The sequence below is a fragment of the Phyllobates terribilis genome, unplaced genomic scaffold (assembly GCF_046119375.1).
Source record: "Phyllobates terribilis strain yellow unplaced genomic scaffold, ASM4611937v1 Scaffold_2__4_contigs__length_985480577, whole genome shotgun sequence".
Lineage (NCBI taxonomy): Eukaryota > Metazoa > Chordata > Amphibia > Anura > Dendrobatidae > Phyllobates > Phyllobates terribilis.
The window spans coordinates 210,188,017-210,204,906 of NW_027362762.1; positions in this window are offsets into that span (position 1 = coordinate 210,188,017).

The window sequence follows — 16,890 nt, forward strand, 5'->3', positions numbered from 1 at the left end:
CCAACCGTGGTCTGTATGGAGTTGTTCAATAAAGGGCCCAAAATTAAGATAACATAGATGGGAGAGGTCTCTATGAATAGGAATTCCTAAGTATTTGATACCCTGTGAGGGCCAGGCAAAGGGAAAGTTGGACTGGATGGAATCCTATATGAATTTGGGGAGGGAGACATCGAGGGCCTCAGACTTCGCTGCATTGATTTTAAAATTTGACCATGTAACAAAGTGATCTATTTCAGCCATAACAGCATGGATGGATATATGTGATTGAGTGATATATACTAGGACATCATCAGCAAATAGAGAGCACTTGTACTCGGTGCCTCCCACCTCAATCCACCTAATATTGGGGTTATGGCGAATTGATGAGAGCAGGTGCTCCGTCACTAGGATGTATAAGAGAGGGGACAGAGGACATCCCTGCCTTGTCCCATTGGTGATTGTGAAAGGTGATGAAAATGTTCTGATGCACCCCCTGGGCCTTGGGACACCCGGAGCCGGACTCTTTTTGGTGGATGCTGGTGGTTGTAGTCTTCGTGGCGGCGACCCGGTTCCGTGGCTCAGGGTGGTCAAACCAGTGGCGGAACTATTTATGTGGTTTTGATGTTTAAATGTCCGACTACGCCACCCGTGGATTGCGGTCAGAGTGAACCGCCGCTGCAGGGCAGACCGCTGAGGCTGGTGTTGTGGGTGCAGCAGAGCGTAGCATAACTCCCCACGGGAGGAGTATAGCCTCAGGGCAGTGTATGCGGAGGATGGGGGTGATGGTGCAGGGCAGCAGCAGTAACGACACGGAGTCAGTGATGCAGTCCAGGGCCTTTACTCACAGTTCTTATTATCCAGACCACGTCTGCAGGTAACGGCTGCCCACGTCGTACTGTGCTCACCAGGTGAGGGGCTCAGACAACTCCCAGATAACTTTGGAGCGCTTCACAGGACCCCCTTTGTGTGTCCTTTGTCTGGCCTTTCTTACCAACCCTTCTGTCCGGCTGCCTCGGGCTTCCTCTTGGTAAACTTGGCGCCAGTTTCCCTGACCCTATGTGGTGCCTTCCTAGCGGGTGTAGCGAGGGGCTGCGCCACATAAAATGTCACAGCCTCCGGTTTCTAGCTGAGGGTCGTTTCCTGCCTCCACTAGTTTCGGGGACCGGTCTCCCCCTTTGGCCTGACCCCTCCACACAGGTGGATTCGGGCGTGCGGTGGCGACTCGCCCGTCCGCACCCCTGGGATCCCTTCATTCCTCGTTCCTGGAGCCTTCTCCGCTCCTCTTCCTTCCTTCTCCCTCTTCCAGGCCTGGGCCTCTGTTACTAGGCCCGCCTCCGGAGCAGAGCTCATGCAGAGCCCCTGCTCCCTGCCACTTCTGCTCAGACTTCTCTGCACTGAACTAAGATGGTGCCCACCTTTTATACTCCCTTCTCAATGCACCCAGGAACTGCTTCCTCCCTGCTCCTGCACTACAGGGTTCCCCTTCCTCAGTGTTCCCTCCCCCCACTCCAGCCAGGGACAGGGACTGTCGTGCCCATCTCAGAGGCATATTGGCCGCCCTGCCCCACGGCAATGTGGTGTAATGCATGCAGGTGTCGGGTCCTGATCCACACTCCATCCTTACCTGAGAGTGAGATATCACACCTCTGGGTGAGGTGCAATACCTCTGTAGCAACCGAGCCCTCAGGGTGCTACAGTTCCATTTATCTTCAGCCTAGGTGACGTATTGTGATACAGGGCCGTGATTTTGGCTATAAAAGGGTCCCCTAGACCCCTACCCCAAGCTTTTTAAGAGAATCATATATGGCGTGCCAGGAGACTCTATGGAATGCTTTCTCAGCATCCAACGAGAGTATCTAATTACAAATTTTTAACTGCATCTAGCCCAGGAAATACTTTGTGCCTAGTAGCAGTGTCTGCTAGTCAGCGGATTATCCCGGCTGTTAAGCAAGCTACACCACCTGTAGTTTGGACACTTAATTTTTTCAAAGGAAATGCTTCGGGACCATGGGATACTCAGTGAAGAGCATCAGGAGGCACCCCAAGGCATAGGGGCTGGGACTGGCAGTAGGATGCCTTGCGGTGGACAGCTGAGCTCGATCCTTATAAAAGCTTTTTAACTGCAGCAGCTTTAGTGGACGCTACTGGAGCTGGAATTACGCGGCTGCTGGCATGAGACTTGCCCTCCAATAGATCCTTGTAAATGGATTTAAAGTGTATTCATTCAAATTAGAGAGACAATTCAAATTAAAAAGCTTAGAGCTGCCTCCACCACAGGGGGGCTCGCTCGATCCACCAGCGGACAGGCACCAGTATTGGGAGAGGGGGGCTGGCCGTCAGGGTTCACCGCGGCTCTGGCACAAACCCGGCGACACGGAGGTGGCACAGGCAGGAGCGGACTGAACGTGTCGGCTTCTCACTTTTTGGATTTTAGAAGGGCATGACATGCCTATATCTGTGTCTCCCCCTCCTTTTACTCCTCCACCTCATTTCTTTTCGCATGACTATATGTACTTGTCACTTTTCCATGTGTTAGTTGTGTCTTCTGAGCAGTTTGTCAGCTTTTGGACACCTTTGAACGTGTTTTCTATGTGTTTTTGTTTGCCTGCCATTGGTTTTAACTGTGCTCGAAGGTCTTCGACGAACAGTTCGGCAAACACACGGGTGTTCGACGAACCGAACCGAACTCGAACACTACGGGGGTGGCTCAACACTACTTGCAATGCCCCTTACAAGAGCCATGCAGTACAGCATATTACAAACATAAGTCCCATTATTGGGGAGTGGGTGTCCCATAGTATTTGCTTATGCCTTGCAAGCAAAAGCTGCCAAAAATAAGGACGGAGGAACTTGCAATGCTGGCACCCTGGTGGTATAGTGGTGGTGGAGGCTGAGGATAAGGATAAGAAGATTAAACAGCCAAAGCGAGGAAGCGTATACCCATGTGTGGGTGTGAAGCGGTGCATGTGAATACAACTCCCGAAATAACACAGTGGATTTGACTTTATGTTACTCTGCTGTCACTTGGTGGTGATGAGAGTCTGGCCCAATCCAGCCCTTGTTCATTTTGATAAGGTTCAGCTTGTCAGCATTGTCAGTTGATAGGCGAGTGTGCTTATCAGTTATAATTCCCCCAGCGGCACTAAAAACACGCTCCGATAACACGCTAGCGGCAGGGCAGGCTAGGACCTCCAAGGCGTACAGAGCGAGTTCATTCCAAGTGTCCAGCTTGGATACCCAATAATTAAAAGGCACAGAGGAATCACGGAGGACGCTGGTATGATCGGCAAGGTACTCCCTCACCATCTTTTGAAACTTTCCACTCCTTGAGAGAGTACCCCGCGCCTCAGGACCTGTAAGCTGGGCGGGTGTCAGAAAACTGTCCCAGAACGTTGACAGTGTTACCCTGCCTCTGCTGGATTGAAGTTGCATCTCTCTCGCCTGTACGCCTTGGTTGGGCAACGAACAGTGACTTCTGCCGCTAGCGTGTTCAGATGGGAATTTTTTTAAGAGTTCTGCAGCAAGGGCCTTCTGGTATTGCCCCATTTTTGTAGACCTCTCCACCTCAGGAATAAGAGAGTGAAAGTTCTCCTTGTAGCGGGGGTCTACAAGTGTCACCAACTAGTAATGACTGTCACCCAACATTTTGACAACGCGAGGGTCACGGTTAAGGCAGCGTAACATAAAGTCAGCCATGCGTGCCAGACTGGTAACGGGCAAGATTTCCGTGTCCTCACCAAGATGACGACTGACCATGATCTCCTCCTCCTCCTCTTCCTCCTCCCCCCTGTCCTCAGGCCACCCACGCTGAACCGAAGGTATGACACTTGTACAGGTACTACCGTCTACAACGCATGATAGCAGCTCCTGTTCTTCCTCCTCCTCCTCCTCCTCCTCTCCCTCATTGTCCCCCAATGCATGTTGGGATGAGATGAGGCTGGGCTGTGTGTAATCGCCCGCTACGGCTTCTTGATCCATCTCATCATACTCTGGCTGCAATGCCTCCTCTTTAATTCTCTGCAGAGAGCGTTGCAAAAGACAGACAAGTGGGATGCTGACACTAATGATGGCATCATCGCCACTCACCATCTTGGTGGCCTCCTCAAAGTTTGTCAGGATGGTACATATGTCAGACATCCAGGTCCACTCCTGAGGTCTTATGTGTGGAGTCTGACCTGAATATCGACGGCCTTGTTGCAGCTGCTACTCCACAACTGCTCTCTTCTGCTCACAAATCCTTTGCAACATGTGGAGGGTAGAGTTCCAACGTGTGGGGACATCACACACCAGTCGGTGTGCCAGAAGCTGCAAACGCTGCTGTAATACAGCAAGAGCGGCGGAAGCTGTAGCCGACTTGCGAAAATGAGCTGACAGGCGGCGTACTTTCACGAGCAGATCTGGCAACTCGGGGTACGATTTAAGAAACCGCTGAACCACGAGGTTAAGCACATGAGCCAGGCATGGTACGTGTGTGATCTCACCTCGCCTCAGAGCCGCCACCAGGTTACGGCCATTGTCACACACGACCATGCCGGGATGTAGGTACAGCGGTCTCAGCCACAGATCTGCCTGCTCTTTCACAGCTGTCCAAAACTCACAAGCAGTGTGAGGTTTATCACCTAAGCTTATGAGTTTCAGCACAGCCTGTTGCCACTTGGCGGAGGCAGTAACTGATGTGGTGATATCTGAGATGGAGGCTGAACATGAGGAGGAGGAGGAGGATGCGCAGGAGCTGTACACTGTGGGGGCAACTCTGACTGACATAGGGCTTCCACTATGTTTACCCAGTGTGCCTTCAGAGAGATGTACCGTCCCTGGCCACAAGCACTTGTCCACGTGTCCGTTGTCAGGTGGACTCTCTCAGTAACTGCGTTGTTGAGGGCACGGCAGATGCTTTGGGACACGTGGTTGTGTAGTGCGGGGATGGCACACCGGGCAAAATAGTTTCGGCTGGGGACCGAGTACCGAGGGACGGCCACCGCCATAAGATTGCGGAAGGATTCCGTCTCCACCAGCCTAAAAGGCAGCATTTCCAATGCAAGCAGTCGTGAAATGTGCGAATTTAGGACTGTGGCCTGTGGCGCGTTAGCTGCGAATTTCCACTTTTGTTCAAAGGTCTGGGATTTGGACAATTGAACGCTGCGGTGGAACGTGGACGAGGACGTTGATGCTGTTTCTTGAGAAACTGCCATAACAAGTGAAGACTGAGAGGAGGGGGCATCTTTACATGCAGTATGGACAGGGGATTGCCTTGCACACACAACAGGGGGTTCTATTGCACGCACAACAGTGGAAGAAGCAGTGGTGACACCCGCTGACACTGGTCGCGGACCCTGGGTTTCGCCCCACAAAGTCGGGTGCTTTGCTGTCATGTGCCTGATCATGCTGGTGGTGGTCAGGCTGGTAGTTTTGTCACCCCTGCTGATGCTGGCATGGCAGGTGGAACATATGGCCTTTTTGGGGTTATCAGCAGAGTCTTTAAAAAAATTCCAGACTCTGGAAGACCTACCGCTTGTACTGGCAACGTCCCTCGTGTTGGTGTTACGGGGAACGGTTGCCTGCCTTATGTATGCGGCCACCACACTGCTTCTTCCTGCCTGTTGGGGTACTCTGCCTCTCTCCCCCTGTGTGCTGCTGGCCTCACTCTGCATGTCCTCCTTCCACGTTGGGTCAGTTACTAGATCATCCACCACCTCCTCCTCTTCCACTTGCGCACCACGATCCTCCTCCTCACTTCCTGACAATTGTGTCTCGTCATCGTCCACCTCTTGTGACAGATTGCCAACGTCGACTTCCTGTGGCCGTGGCTGTTCAAATATTTGGGCATCGCAACATGGGATCTCCTCTTCCACCACTTCAAGCGTATCAGGCGAGGGGCCCAAATATGGAAATGGACCAGTGAACAGCTCTTCAGAGTGTCCAAGTGTGGGATCACTTGCTGTCTGACGACACTCGGCATGGTGGGAGGAAGGAGCATCAGGGTGAGGAGGAGTATGCAGTCGAGACTCACGGCTACTAAGAGTTGACCGTGTGGAAGACAGACCGGAGGTGGTGGTGCCCAAGTAACTGGAAGTATTATCTGCTATCCAATTAATAACCTGTTCACACTGATCAGTTCTCAATACTGGTGTTGTTCTATGCTTCCCTAGTAATTCGGTCAAGAAGTGGGAGCGAGAAGATGTGGCTGTTGGTTGTGGCACATTTTCACCTTGGCCAAGGCCCCGTCCTCTGCACGAACCATCACCAGAACGTCCACTTCCACGTCCCTTGCCACGCGCCTTGCCCATTGTAAATGAAGTAAAATAGCTTACACTTGCACTATCAATGGAAAAAGGGTAATAAAGAGTAGATTAGAACCGTGGAAGAGGAAAACCACAGTTATTGTTTACTGGGGTATACCACACTTTTTTAAATAGAGATATTTGCGGCTGAACAGTGAGCGACACACTCAAACTGCTTTTTTTTTAGATACCAAAGGCCCAAAACTGGATAGTACAGCGATTTGACCTGTGGAACTGCGAAACCACACTGGGATGTCGGGCCTACACAAGACTATTTTCAACAGATATATTTTTGTGTCACAACAGTCAGGAGACACTACTGTTTTTCTTTACGGAAAAAACTACCAAAAGCTGAATAATAGAGATTTTTACCGTGGGATGGCAAAACCACAGTTATTGTTTACTGGGGTATACCACACTTTTTTAAATAGAGATATTTGCGGCTGAACAGTGAGCGACACACTCAAGCAGTTTTTTTTTTAGATACAAATGGCCCAAAATGGATAATACAGAGGTTTGAACCGTGGAAGTGCAAAACAACACTTCTGTTTCTCTAGCCTATACCAGACTATTTTCAACAGTTTTATTTGTGTCTGAAAAATCAGAGACATGCTTTTTTTTGGGGGGTGGGGGGACACACCAAAAGGTTAATAAGACGGGTATTTGTACAGTGTGAAGGAGGAAAAAAAAAGGAGGATTTAGATGAAAAAAAAAGGATTTTTCCTGGACCCCGACACCTGGTGCTCAGTCCAGCAATTTCAGCAACAGGAGCACACAGGACTGTAATGCAGCATTTGCTGGTATAACCACTGTGTCTCCTATACAGCCTGCCTGCCTGGTATCTGGGATGGATATTAGCCCTGAAAAGGACTGTTTGTTTGTTCTGGCAGCCTTTACAGACCCTATACTAACTATTTCGCATTTTATATCTCTCCCTAAATCAGCAGCGCTGTCCCTACACTGTCTAATCCGGAGCGACTGTGTCCAAGTTGGCGGCGCCCCGTTTTAAATACTCGAGGTGACGCTATGCGGCCAGCCAATCACTGTAATGCCCACAACCAACATGGCTGCAGCATTACAGTGACTGGCTGGCAATCCCTGCATGTTCATTGGCTCTGTAAAGAGCACCAAACATGCAGGGCGGAGACCCGAGCTCCCGCCCGAGTAACCCCGAAATGCTCGGTGCTCGCCGAACATCCCGAGTAGCGTGATGCTCGGGCGAGTACCGAGCAGTGTCGAGCATGTTCGCTCAACACTAGTTGTAATGTCAAAAACCTACTCGGTGTCAGAAGCCCTGGCCAGAGTGAAATAGCTTGTAGAAAAAAGAGGCCTGATAGAGGGTGGACTGGACAGTGAGCTATGGCAGGACAAATGAAGTATTTTTTTTTACACACTATATTTACTATGCTCTAAAGTCTTCAGGGATCATCACCATAATGTGGAGAGATCATACTGTGTGGGGTCACTATGGGGGCATGATACTGTGTTGGAGGGCACTGTGAGAGCTTCATACTTTGAGGGGGTACTGTGGGATGATCATACTGTGCGTGTGGAGGATAATATAAAGGAATTTACTCTGGGGGTATCATTCTGTGTTTAGAGACATTTTTGATGGCCATGAAAGGGGTATTACAGTAGTTGGGAACACTAAGGGGATTCAATGGGAGTAAAATTACTATTTAAGTGTCACAGAAATTGGGAGATTTGCCCTTCTGTGACTACTCCTATGCTCCGTGACCCTGCTGATCATTTTTTTTGTATTGCCTAATTATTACTTCTGCTGTGGGGCCCAATAATTTCTATGTATGCCTCTGACCAGATGTGGCGCCCCTGAGGGTTCAGTCGCCACAGGGGTACTGCACCTCAGTAGTAGAGGTGTGGTATCTCCTCTTCCAGGTAAGGATGGAGCACTTCTCAGGACGCTACTTCACCACCCAACACTACACCACTCCTGTCGTGAGGGGGGCTCTAAGGCACCAGGGTGCTGCCCCAGCCGGGATAGAGGAGATGGGGGGAACCAAAGATAAGGGGAACCATGTAGTGGGTGAGGGTGGAGGACACACTTTTAGGATGCACTTATAGCATCATATTTAATCTTCGGCCATCTTAAGTTCAAGGTCTTTGATTGTGATCTTCATCACTGAACGTGGCTTTCTGTTAGAACCTGCAGCTGATTGGAGATACGGTCCTCGTGCTCTGGCCTTGAGACGAGGAGCGGGTCTGAGTTAACCACTGTCTCTACCCGGTCAAGGTCCCTACCTAAGAAGGCCTAGAGGGGAGTAGAGGAGACAAGCTCCACAGGCAAAAGGATCCCTGGGGGATACGGACGGAGCGGCATATGCCACCTGTATTTCTTACTCTGGCCTAGCCAGAGGGACTCCTGCTGTAAGAGGGGTGACCGGCCCCCGATATCTAACTGTGTACTTCAAGTCACTGTTGGAAAAGGCTGGCGGCTTAGTGGATCCCGGAGGGGGACACAAGCGGGAGGAGAAGGAGAAAGTGTGGGAGAAGGAGAGGAACACACCAACGGGGTCTTGACAGGTGCTCTTGATCTATCTGGAAAGTGTTAGACCCCCTTCCTGGTGGCCGCAGCACGCCGCGAGGAGCAGAAGGAAGCTTTGCGGCTAAAGTTCATCTTAATGTGAGTAAAAACCCTGGATGACTTCACACCCCGCTTCAGCCTGTTATTACTGCGTGGCACTACACCCACCATTCCTTCCTCACACTGCCCTGAGGCCCGCTCCGCCTGTGGGGAGCCGTCCCATCTTAGCTGTCAGCAAGACCGGCCTCAGTGGACTGAGACAGCGCTGGTGTCCATTACCGGAAACCGTAGGTGGCGTAGTCTAAATACCACTCAACCCTGAAAGCCCATTACATCTTTTATGTGACCACCCTGGGCACGGAACGGGTCTAGGCCACGACTGCATCCCCCCAACATCTGACCCGGCTCCGAGTAACCCCACTTCTAAGAGTGAGGGCTGTGAGCGTCACAAAGACACAAGACAAAAATCTTACTCCAAACTCTGATTGGAGTAAAATTTGTGGCAAGGCTCACACAAGACGCCTAAGATGTTCCTTGATTAATTAGGCTCAGTAACAGGCATGTTCCTCTTAATGATTCATGCTGCTCAGACTGCAAGAAAACCCTCATTAAGATGTGTGGACAATGACTGTCTTGATTAATCTGTGCCATAGGGTACGCATTTTCTTTAATATGTTTTTTGTTTTGTTTTTTGTTTTTTGCATGAAAAATACAGGCTAAAGAGAGATCATTGCAAAAGCATTACAAAGATAAAAAATGCAAAAAAATGCATCTTGTGAATGATATTTTAGAAATGAATTTTGCTGTTACTGTAAATCACTGTATTTTTAACACATGTCCAGGACAAACTTTTATCCACTGGAAATAAATTTATGAAGGTTCTTATTGATTGACATCAACAAGAACCCAAAATTATTGAAAAATGTGACAAATTGATACAAAAAATATGTTGGTAAATTGTTGAAATTTTCATTATACACCATATAAGAACCATAGAAATTGGAAAAATGACTGCTTATTTTAACAAAATAATTGCTTATTCATTTTATGTATTTGAGCCCAATAATGAGTTAATTATGGCTCATTATAGAACGTGATAAGAGGAAAAGACTGTGCTAAATATGCGCTAAACTTTACATACCACAGTGTCTATTTTTTATTATGCTGCTTCCATGACCTTTTGCACTGAAACTGGAAAAACCTCCATATGGGTTTAAACATCTGCTCCACAATGTAGCATGAAATGTTCTATGGCAAATACTATAACCATAGTATTTACATGAGATTCATTCAAGTGTGCAAAAATGTGCAAATTAACATCTGAAAAATCCTAAGATTTCTTGTTTCTTTAATACATGTAATGAAGCTAGTAAAGAAAATCAAATCTTTTAAAATTTGACTTTTAAAAAAAAAATTAATTAGCAAGGATTCTCATTACTGCAAAGCCTTCGATTGACCTAGAAAGATATGTACAGCGGCATGTAAAGGTTGACACCCTAGAAATTGTTCCAGAAAATGAAGTATTTCTCCCAGAAAATTATTGCATTTACACATGTTTTGTTCTATACACATGTTTATTTCCTTTGTGTGTATTGGAACAACACAAAAAACGTAGAAAAATGCAAATTGGACATAATTTCACATAAAACACCCAAAATAGGCCGCACAAAATTATTGACACCTTTCTAAAATAGTGGGTAAACAACTTTGTTGACTCAATATTAGTGTTGAGTAGAGATGAGCGTTGTTCTACTCGAACTGTTCGCCAATCTCAAATTCGAGCTATTTTGGGCGGTGTTCGAGCCGTTCGGCGAACACGAACAATTTGAGAAAAATTCGGCTGTTCGAGGTTATGTTCGATAACTGTTCGTGCACCAAAATCATAACTGGATTTTTTCTCAGTAATGATGAAAATTAATGTTAATACGCAGTTTGAGTGTACAGCGGGGTGGGGGGAGGGGCAGGGGATGGATCTCTGCAGGAACAATGAAGATCTCCATTTTTTTTTCTCTTTCCCGCATTTGCAGTGGGGAGGTGCAATCTGTCAGCCTATCAGCAGCGCACACACGGAGCGAAGTGCTTTTTTTCACACAAGCAAGGGCATGTGTCATTGGCAGTGTATGTAACATGTCCTTGCCCTATAAGACCAAGCCATTTTCCCCGTCGCCACCATTTTCTCACTGCTGCAGCTGCGTGTTAGACAGCACCGCTGTTGCTGTGTGCGCTATACCTTGTTAATTTCAAGCCAATTTTTGCACAAACTACAGATAGCTTGGGAGTAGGGAATAGTTGTGATTGCAGTCCTTTTAAGGACTAGGTTACAGCATTTCCTACGACTTTTATCAGGCAGGTCTGTGCTCTTAAATAGATAGATTGTGGGAGTAAAGACTAATTGTAATTGGAGTCCTTTTCAGGACTAGGTTACATCAGTTCCTATCAGTTTTTGCCAGGCAGGTCTGTGCCAGTGCTGTGCAAGTTTTTTTCACAGCATTTGGCTGAATCTAGCAAAGCTAATCCTTTTTGGCCTATTGCAGAGTGTGTTAGTCAGGGGAGTAGCCTATCTGTGTTGCAAGATATACCACCTGTGTATAGAATACTAATTTTTTTACTGCACCTAGTGAAGTAAAATCTTTTGGGCATAGCATCATTCTATTAGTCCATCTATACTGACCTCCATCAGGTTGCAAATTGAATATAATTTTTTTCTGCATCTAGCTCTGAAAAAATATTGGGCTTCTAGCTGTGTGTGGGACTTGTTGTACTAGTCCATCTATACTGACCTCCATCAGGTTGCAAACTGCATATATTTTTTTCTTTATCTACCTCTGAAAAAATATTGGGCTTCTAGCTGTGTGTGGGACTTGTTCTATTAATCCATCTATACAGACCTCCATCAGGTTGCAAACTGAATATATTTTTTTCTGCATCTACCTCTGAAAAAATATTGGGCTTCTAGCTGTGTGTGGGACTTGTTCTATTAATCCATCTATACAGACCTCCATCAGGTTGCAAACTGAATATATTTTTTTCTGCATCTACCTCTGAAAAAATTTTGGGCTTCTAGCTGTGTGTGGGACTTGTTGTATTAGTCCATCTATACTGACCTCCATAAGGTTGCAAACTGAATATAATTTTTTTATGCATCTACCTCTGACAAAATATTTGGCCTTCTAGCTGTGTGTGGGACTTATTCTATTAGTCCATCTATACTGACCTCCATAAGGTTGCAAACTGAATATAATTTTTTTCTGCATCTACCTCTGAAAAAATATTGGGCTTCTAGCTGTGTGTGGGACTTGTTCTATTAATCCATCTATACAGACCTCCATCAGGTTGCAAACTGAATATATTTTTTTCTGCATCTACCTCTGAAAAAATATTGGGCTTCTAGCTGTGTGTGGGACTTGTTGTATTAGTCCATCTATACAGACCTCCATCAGGTTGCAAATTGAATATAATTTTTTTCTGCATCTAACCCAGCCAATAGTTTTGGCCTAATACCACAGTTTGGCCACTCAGCTCTGCTCGGTTCCCATCCATTGTTTTTTTGTGCAAACAACTCCAGAGTTGTGAATTAGTTAACCACCAAAATGAGTGGAAAAAGGCCTGCTGCTGGTGGAAAGGGGAATAGGCGTGTTGGGAAGGGGAAAAAAGGTTGTGTCCGTGGGGTAGGTATTAAAGCAACAGTAACATCTGCAGAAGAAAGACCATCTTCCAGCCAAACTAAAATGTCTACTTCTTTTAGCGGACAATGTGATAAGTAGTGTTGAGCCACCCCCGTAGTGTTCGGGTTCGGTTCGGTTCGTCGAACACCGGGATGTTCGAGGAACTGTTCGTCGAACTGTTCGTCGAACACCTTAGAACACCGTCGAACACCGTTAAAACCAATGGCAGGCAAACAAAAACACATAGAAACACATAGAAAACACCTTCAAAGGTGTCCAAAAGCTGACAAACTGCTCAGAAGACGCTTTCTTTAAAAAAGCCGGCCGGCAATTCAGCAGCGGCATACACCATTACCCGACAATTTAGACAAAAAGGAATAGAGCCTCACACATAGATTAGATAGATAGAAACATGTCAGTCACATATATATGAAGTACAGTGACAGTGTTGCTTACTGTACTTGTCATTTAGTGTAAAGGATTTATTAAAAAATATAATAGTGTTTTCATGCACTGTCTCTTTAAAAAAGCCGGCCGGCAATTCAGCAGCGGTATCCGACAATTTATAACAGACAGAATAGAGCTTCACACATAGATTAGATAGATAGAAACATGTCAGTCACATATATATGAAGTACAGTGACAATGTTGCTTACTGTACTTGTCATTTAGTGTAAAGGATTTATTAAAAAAAGTAATAGTGTTTTCATGCACCGTCTCTTTAAAAAAGCCGGCCGGCAATTCAGCATCTGTACCCGACAATTTATAACAGACAGAATAGAGCTTCACACATAGATTAGATAGATAGAAACATGTCAGTCACATATATATGAAGTACAGTGATAGTGTTGGTTACTGTACTTGTCATTTAGTATTAAAATAAAGGATTTATTATTAAAAAAAATTGGCGTGGGGTTCCCCTTAATTTTAGTCTCTAGCGGAGGTTAAGCAGACAGCTGGGTCAGATGTTTGAAGCCTGGGAAGGGGGTAATACCCACGGAGCTTCCCAGGCTACTAATATGAGCCCCCAGCTGAATACATAGCCTTTACTAGCTATTAAAATGGGGGACCCCCCCAAAAAAATGACGTGGGGTCCCCCCTAATTTAATAGCTAGCAAAGGCTAGGCAGACAGCTGGGGGCTGATATTAATAGCCCAGGAAGGGTGCCATGAATATTGGCCCCCTCCCAGGCTAGAAACACCAGCCGTCAGCCGCCCCAGAAATGGCGCATTCATAGGATGCGCCAATTCTGGCACTTAGCCTCGCTCTTCCACGCTGCCCTGGTGCGGTGGCAGGGGGTAATAGGGCTGGGGTTAATGTCAGCTTATAATGCCAGCTGACATCAAGCCCAGGTTAGTAATGGAGAGGCGTCTATAAGACACCCCCATTACTAACCCCATAGTCAAAGTTAAAAGAAAACACAAACACCCAGAATAAAGTCCTTTAATTGAAATAAAGACACAATCCTTTATTGTTCTAAATTAAACCATACTTACCATCACGCCCATTCCAGCTGAAGCCAACGATCTCCTGCAATAAAAGAAAAATAATAAAGCAACATCATCCTTACCTTTCCATGGTTCCCACGACAGCTTCAGCTCTGCTACATCGAGATGACAGCCTGGACCGCAGCAGAACGCCGCCATCCAGCCTGTCATCCCGCAGACACTGAGAAGCGCAGGCTTGCTTGCGCTCTGCAGTGTCTGGCTGTGACGGCATAAAGATGAGACAAGTTCATGTCCAATGAACTCGGCGCACCTCATGCACGTCACTGACAGCGTGGGAAAATTCTCACGCTGAAGCGCTGAGTGCAGGAGAATTCTCCCACGCTGTCAGTGACGTGCATAAGGTGAGCTCATGTCCAATGAACTCAGCTCACCTCCTGCACGTCACTGACAGCGTGGGAGAATTCTCCTGCACTCAGCGCTTCAGCGTGAGAATTCTCCCACGCTGAAGCGCTGAGTGCAGGAGAATTTTCCCACGCTGTCAGTGACGTGCATAAGGTGAGCTCATGTCCAATGAACTCAGCTCACCTCCTGCACGTCACTGACAGCGTGGGAGAATTCTCCTGCACTCAGCGCTTCAGCGTGAGAATTCTCCCACGCTGAAGCGCTGAGTGCAGGAGAATTTTCCCACGCTGTCAGTGACGTGCATGAGGTGAGCCGAGTTCATTGGACATTAACTCGGCTCATCTGGATGCCCTCACAGAGAGACACTGTGGAGCGCAAGCAAGCCTGCGCTTCTCAGTGTCTGCGGGATGACAGGCTGGATGGCAGCGTTCTGCTGCGGTCCAGCCTGTCATCTCGATGTAGCAGAGCTGAAGCTGTCATGGGAACCACAGAAAGGTAAGGATGATGTTGCTTTATTATTTTTCTTTTATTTCAGGAGATCGTTGGCTTCAGCTGGAATGGGTCTGATGGTAAGTATGGTTTAATTTAGAACAATAAAGAATTGTGTGTTTATTTCAATTAAAGGACTTTTTTCTGGGTGTTGTGTTTTTTTTAAATACTTTACTAGAAATTCATGGTGGTCATGTCTAATATTGGCGTGACCCCATGAATTTTGGGCTTAGGGCCAGCTGATAATACCAAGCTGGCCTTAACCCCTTTATTACCCAGTGAGCCACCGCATCAGGGCCCTGGATGAGTTGGGTACAGCGCCAGAAGATGGCGCTTCTATGAACGCGCCATTTTCCGGGGTGGCTGCGGACTGCAATTTGCAGCGGGGGTGGCCCAGAAAGCTTGGGCCTCCCTGCGCTGCGGATTCCAGCCCCCAGCTGCATAGTTGTACCTGGCTGGACACAAAAACAGGGCGAAGCCCCACGTCAATTTTCTTTAAATTATTTCATGAAATAATTAAGAAAAAAAGGGCTTCCCTATATTGTTGTGTCCGGCCAGGTACAAATAGGCAGCTGGTGGTTGGGGGCAGCCCGTTCCTGCCTGCTGCACCTGACTGGACACAAATATAGTGCGAAGCCCCACGTCAATTTTTTTTTAATTATTTCATGAATTTCCTGAAATAATTTAAAAAAATTGAAGTGGGGCTTCGCACTATATTTGTGTCCAGCCAGGTACAGCAGGCAGGAATGGGCTGCCCCCAACCACCAGCTGCCTATTTGTACCTGGCCGGACACAACAATATAGGGAAGGCCTTTTTTTCTTAATTATTTCATGAATTTCATGAAATAATTAAAAAAAATTGAAGTGGGGCTTCGCACTATATTTGTGTCCAGCCAGGTACAGCAGGCAGGAACGGGCTGCCCCCAACCACCAGCTGACTATTTGTACCTGGCCGGACACAACAATATAGGGAAGGCCTTTTTTTCTTAATTATTTCATGAATTTCATGAAATAATTAAAAAAAAAAAACGTGGGGCTTCGCCCTATTTTTGTGTCCAGCCAGGTACAACTAGGCAGCTGGGGGCTGGAATCTGCAGCGCAGGGAGGCCCAAGCTTTCTGGGCCCCCCCCGCTGCAAATTGCAGTCCGCAGCCACCCCGGAAAATGGCGCGTTCATAGAAGCGCCATCTTCTGGCGCTGTACCCAACTCATCCAGGGCCCTGGTGCGGTGGCTCACTGGGTAATAAAGGGGTTAGGGCCAGCTTGGTATTATCAGCTGGCCCCAAGCCCAAAATTCATGGGGTCACGCCAGTATTAGACATGACCGCCATGAATTTCTAGTAAAGTATTTAAAAAAAACACAACACCCAGAATAAAGTCCTTTAATTGAAATAAACACACAATTCTTTATTGTTCTAAATTAAACTATACTTACCATCACGCCCATTCCAGCTGAAGCCAACGATCTCCTGCAATAAAAGAAAAATAATAAACCAACCTCATCCTTACCTTTCCATGGTTCCCACGACAGCTTCAGCTCTGCTACATCGAGATGACAGGCTGGACCGCAGCAGAACGCTGCCATCCAGCCTGTCATGCCGCAGACACTGAGAAGAGCAGGCATGCTTGCGCTCCTCAGTGTCTCGCTGTGACGGCATCCAGATGAGCCGAGTTCATGTCCAATGAACTCAGCTCACCTCATGCACGTCACTGACAGCGTGGGAAAATTCTCACGCTGAAGTGCTGAGTGCAGGAGAATTGTCCCACGCTGTCAGTGACGTGCATGAGGTGAGCTCATGTCCAATGAACTCAGCTCACCTCATGCACCTCACTGACAGCGTGGGAAAATTCTCCTGCACTCAGCGCTTCAGCGTGAGAATTCTCCCACGCTGTCAGTGACGTGCATGAGGTGAGCCGAGTTCATTGGACATGAGCTCGGCTCATCTGGATGCCGTCACAGCCAGACACTGCAGAGCGCAAGCAAGCCTGCGCTTCTCAGTGTCTGCGGGATGACAGGCTGGATGGCGGCGTTCTGCTGCGGTCCAGCCTGTCATCTCGATGTAGCAGAGCTGAAGCTGTCGTGGG